General features: G+C 44.0%; 1 pseudogene; it reads left to right on the top strand.

Moving 5' to 3' along the window:
• The first annotated feature begins 4,093 nt into the window (after nucleotides 1–4,093).
• On the top strand, nucleotides 4,094–5,656 carry LOC114202258 (guanine nucleotide-binding protein G(I)/G(S)/G(T) subunit beta-2 pseudogene; annotated as a pseudogene).
• The last annotated feature ends 344 nt before the right edge of the window (nucleotides 5,657–6,000 follow it).

Raw genomic sequence — 6,000 nt, forward strand, 5'->3', positions numbered from 1 at the left:
TGTGAAAGCAGCTGAAGGAGTCAGTTGGTGTCATCATCAAAGCTATGATGCCTTCATGGAGTCTTGAAAGCAAAAGGAGCTTCAGCTTCTAATGGAGAGAATGCTGCTGATATTTCTTCTTTATATACCATATCTATATCTACATCTACATCTATATCATCCATATCTATATAGAAAGTGCCAGTTTACTTTTATATTATATTCTGTAACAACTGAGTCTCCCAGTAAAGTTTTCTGCTTTCAACTCTGGAAGTTGAAAATCATGAACAGAATTTAGATGATTATAACTATATAAAATGATGCTAGTTGCTGAGCCATGCTGTGTCCTAATACTCAAATCTATTTGGTATAGTTTTGGAAAATGACTCACATATCACTTTGGGGATGATATTTCAAGTTGGCAAAAGACTTAATAAAATACAGCTGGCAGAACTTGCTATGTAGAAGATGATAAGGGCGCCTGGGTGGCTCAGATGGTTGAGCGTCTGCCTTCGGCTCAGGTCGTAATCCCAGAGTCCTGGGATCGAGTCCCGCATCCGGCTCCCTGCTCCTTGGGAGCCTGCTTCTCCCTCTGCCTCTCTCTCGCTCTCTCTCTCCCCCTGTCTCTCATGAATAAATAAATAAATAAAATCTTTAAAAAAAAAGATGATAAAAGAAGAAAAGAGAGTAGATACCAGTAGAGCTGGTATCCTCATTCTATAAAGCGAGAAGTAAACAAATCCTGGTGAAAGTTTAGGAAAAAATAAATGCTTATGTATATCATTTAAAGTTACATTTAGCTACTTTCTTTATTTTAATTGATTTCATGGCCTATTTCCTCCTTAAGAAAGCAAGCTTCATAAAGGCTATCTCTGTCTTGCTTGCTACCAAATTCCAAATGTTTTGAATAGTGCCTGGCACATGTAGTGCTCAATAAATAGTTGTTGATTGTGTGATTAAACTATGATTACTAATAATACTATAAACATTAGGAGTAAGAGAGGGGGAGGACGAATTATGAAATAAATGAGCTTCAGTGTCCTATTTTCATAGCAGAAGGTCATTAGAGGTACAAGTGTATTTTTGGCATTTTAAAGATAACCACAGGAATAGTTCTCAGCCTTGGCACTACTAACATTTTGGGCTGGAGACTGTCCTGTGCATTGCAGGATCCCTAGCCTTTATCCATAAGATGTCAGTAGTGCCCTTGTCCTCCGTTGTGACAACAAAAAATGTCTCCAGACACTGACAAATTTCCCCTGGGGGGGGTGCAAAATTACCCTGGTTGAAAACCAGAGTGACAGAAGGAGCTAAAATCAGAAAAATTAAGAAAGGTTGCCACTGGACTCTAGAGAGTGGTACTATGTCTAGGGAAGAGCAGGAAGGGAAATTATTCACTTTCATCATAAATTCTGTAATTGCACTGTTATCATATATATGTATTGGTCTGAGAAATATTAATGTTTATAGAAAAACAGTAATGAAGTGGAATCAATGAGACTTTGAGACAAGCTAGCAATATAGGATGAGGGAGAAGGAAGAAGTCAGTAATAACTAGGTTTCTGGCAGGGACAACTGGGTAGTTGGTGGTTGTGTCCACGGAGACAGGGAAGACCAGAGGGGGAAACATTTGGGTGTGGGACTGGAGAATGATGGCTCCAATTTCGAACATGTTGAACATGAAAAAGCTGCAGGATATGCAATCTGTAGGCACTAAATAAATTCATCTCGAAACTCAGGATATATTGACTTTTGAGTCATTAACATATAGATGATAACTGAAGCCATAGCAGTGGATGAGTTTCATGAAAAGAGAAGAGACCTGAGAGCAAGACCTCAAGATAGAGTGTGTTACATCCTGGTGTTTTTTTCATGCTTCTGCATTTTAAAAATTAATTAGGACCGTACTGTAAATGTAGTTTAATTCATTTTTAAAACAAATTTCTCTTTGCAAACATAATGCATATTTATTGAAAATATTTCAAAAATAAATAGATAAGCACAAACTCCTGTCCAGAATCAGAATGGCATCTTTAATGCTAGACAATCAAATTGAGTGGGCACTGAGCACGAATTATGTGTGAGGCAGATGGAGATTCAATAGTAAACAAAACAGTCACCATTCTTGTGTTCATAGAGCTTACCATGTACTGGGGAATACAGGCAAAGAAAACAGAAAATACAATGGAGAGTGATGAATGCCTGGAAAATTAGTGATGAAAAGCCACTTCAACTAAAGATGCAATAGGATGTGATTTAAGCATCTTTTGTGTTACCCATTTTTCTCTTAATAGGCATGAGCTCAGTTGCCAGGACAGGAAGAAACTGTGTTGTATGTTTCTTTGCCCCCTGTGCCGTGTAGTAAGAAAGCTCAGAAAGGCTGGCAGAAAACATGGAGTTGTTTGCCTTTCTTGGCCTGACTAGAGACTCTGTCAAAACCAAGCCTGGGAGTACACTGAGCTCTAACTCCTTCACAGACAGCATCTCCATTAATTTAAATTGGTTTTATGCTTGACAGTCTGTTCAGTTAATTTTCCAGGAACTCTCTAGTTGCATTTCTACATCCTCAAGTCAGCCGCTAGATAATACTGAATTTCAGAAAGGGGAGAGATGGTTTGTGTATTTCTTTCTTTTTGTATTGTAGTAAAAACATTTAATGTGAGAAATATCCTGTTAATGAATTTGTATATTTCTTAAAGGTAAGAAGCATGAACAAATTGACAACAAGAGCCACCACAGAGCAGAAGATTCATAATAAGAAGCATAGACAAATGGGCAAAATAAGGAATAACAGAGACAAGTCAATTTGCAAGAAGTAATCTGTCCCCAAGGTAGCATTGGAGATAAGTCTTCCCCCAAGCAGCAAGGAAGAGGAGAGACTGAACCCTTAGCTACCTCTGTCTAATGACTTGGGACATAAGGAAAATTCTTGGTATCAGGGAAAACAACTCTGACCCTTGTCTTTGATGGATTTTCTAAAAAAAAAAAAAAAAACTGGTTCAATAAAACCTGATATCCCTCAAAGATGGGGAATCAAAATGGTAAAGACAGGTGAGAGAGACAGAGAGAGATAAAGGACCTGAAAAATGCATGGCAGATAAAGGAAACTCATCTGAAAAAAAGTAGATGAAAATTGTCACCAAATATTTCACCACGAATTAGAAAGTTTTAATGAAGCAATTAAGCAAGAGCTCAAGAAAGGGATGGCAAGATAAGAATGAACTACAATATGAGCTGTCAGGCCTCAGGGAAAATGTAAGAGAATCACAAAGAAGAAAGCAGAAGTGACAGAAACACAGGGAAGAAAGAAACTGTAGCAAAACTCTAGCAACTGATGTCAAGTCTATGTAAATTTAGGACAAAGACCAAAGCAAATGTGGTAATTATGGTTATGGAACAAATGTAATGGTGATAACCCAGATGAAATAGAAATGATATAATTAACAGCAATTGGGAGAGGAAAGAAAAAGGTGGGAGGTAATATAAATATGTTGATTTTCTTATCCTTAGTAGCTGCAGTCAAAAGATACCATCTAGTGGTATATATACACAATGGAATATTATGCAGCCAACAAAAGGAATGAGATCTTGCCATTTGCAACGACGTGGATGGAACTGGAGGGTGTTATGCTGAGTGAAATAAGTCAATCAGAGAAAGACATGTATCCTATGACCTCACTGATATGAGGAATTCTTAATCTCAGGAAACAAACTGAGTGTTGCTGGAGTGGTGGGGGGTGGGAGGGATGGGGTGGCTGGGTGATAGACATTGGGGAAGGTATGTGCTAAGGTGAGCGCTGTGAATTGTGCAAGACTGTTGAGTCACAGATCTGTACTTCTGCGACAAATAATGCAACATATGTTAAGAAAAAAGAAAAAGAAGAAAATAGCAGGAGGGGAAGAATGAGGGGGAGCAAGTCATAGGGGGAGACGAACCATGAGAGAAGATGGACTCTGAAAAACAAACTGAGGGTTCTAGAGGGGAGGAGGGTGGGGGGATGGGTTAGCCTGGTGATGGGTATTCAAGGAGGGCACGTTCTGCATGGAGCACTGGGTGTTATGCACAAACAATGAACATGGAACACTTCATCAAAAACTAATGATGTAGGCCGCTGCCGCCTCCGCCGCGGAGGAAGACAGGACCTCTCGCGCTCCTCTAGCGACCCTTCGCAGAATCCCACCGCCACAGGCCTCGGCCAGCGGCGAGGAGCTGTCTCCCCCAGCCCCCGTCCTGCGGCCCCCAGCCGCCCCCAACCCCGCCCCACGGGCCCGGCGCCATGAGTGAGCTGGAGCAACTGAGACAGGAGGCTGAGCAGCTCCGGAACCAGATCCGGGATGCCGGAAAAGCATGTGGGGATTCAACACTGACCCAGATCACAGCTGGGCTGGACCCAGTGGGGAGAATCCAGATGAGGACACGGAGGACCCTCCGTGGGCACCTGGCAAAAATCTATGCCATGCACTGGGGGACAGACTCCAGGCTGCTGGTCAGCGCCTCCCAGGATGGGAAGCTCATCATTTGGGACAGCTATACCACCAACAAGGTCCATGCCATCCCTCTGCGCTCCTCCTGGGTCATGACCTGTGCCTATGCGCCCTCAGGGAACTTTGTGGCCTGTGGAGGGCTGGACAACATCTGCTCCATCTACAGCCTCAAGACCCGCGAGGGCAATGTCCGGGTCAGCTGGGAGCTGCCCGGCCACACTGGGTACCTGTCGTGCTGCCGCTTCCTGGATGACAACCAAATTATCACCAGCTCCGGGGGCACCACCTGTGCCCTGTGGGACATTGAGACAGGCCAGCAGACGGTGGGTTTTGCTGGGCACAGTGGCGATGTGATGTCCCTGTCACTGGCCCCTGATGGCCGCACCTTTGTGTCTGGGGCCTGTGACGCCTCCATCAAGCTGTGGGACGTGCGGGATTCCATGTGCCGACAGACCTTCATTGGCCACGAGTCAGACATCAATGCCTTGGCGTTCTTCCCCAATGGCTACGCCTTCACCACTGGCTCGGACGACGCCACGTGCCGCCTCTTCGACCTGCGGGCTGACCAGGAGCTGCTTATGTACTCCCACGACAACATCATCTGCGGCATCACCTCCGTGGCCTTCTCCCGCAGCGGCCGGCTGCTGCTCGCCGGCTACGACGACTTCAACTGCAATATCTGGGACGCCATGAAGGGCGACCGCGCAGGTGTCCTCGCTGGCCATGACAACCGTGTGAGCTGCCTCGGGGTCACTGATGATGGCATGGCTGTGGCCACAGGCTCCTGGGACTCCTTCCTCAAGATCTGGAACTAACAGCTACCACCCCGCTGGGCCCAGGCCAAGAGGGGCCCTGCCCATGCCCACACTACAGGCCGGGAGCTTTGGGGCTGGGTGCACACCAAGCCTCCCTCCCTGGGCCACGGGGCCTTGCGTCCCTGCTCCCCTACCCAGGTTTGGTTCCTCCCGGGGGCCCCCACTGTGGAGATAAAGATGGGGATAGAATGGGGGAAGAGGAGGGGCAGAAAGCCCTCATCCTTTTGCTGCCCTGGGGTTGGGGCCTTGTCCCTCTGGAGGGCCAGAGGCAGGAGGTAGAAACTCCAGGGGCTGGCTTTTTTAAAACTGGTTTTATTTTAATTTTTATTATATTTTCAGTTTTTCCATAAAGGAACCAATTTCAACTCCGTAAAAAAAAAAAACTAATGATGTAATATACAGTGATTAACAACAATAAAAAAATAAAAATTAAAAAAAAGATACCATCTAAAGCAGGCAAACGTAGCAATAAGGGTCTAAGTATATTCAGTAGCACAAAGGGAAACACTAAAAAATATAACTTGATCAATGAAAATTGGGTGTATAAAAAGAGGAAAAGGAGAAGGGAAGAAAAGGAAATATGTATAAGCATTGAATAATTATTTGCAATATCAAGAAAAAAATGGGGAATAAAAAGCTAAATATCCACACATAAGGGACTGACTAAATAATTATGACATATTCATGCAACAAAATACTATTCGGCTATAAACTAAAAAAC

This window comes from Eumetopias jubatus, unplaced genomic scaffold, assembly GCF_037043125.1.
Source record: "Eumetopias jubatus isolate StellerSeaLion01/CBP00866 unplaced genomic scaffold, mEumJub1_p1.0 scaffold_11, whole genome shotgun sequence".
NCBI classification, from domain to species: domain Eukaryota; kingdom Metazoa; phylum Chordata; class Mammalia; order Carnivora; family Otariidae; genus Eumetopias; species Eumetopias jubatus.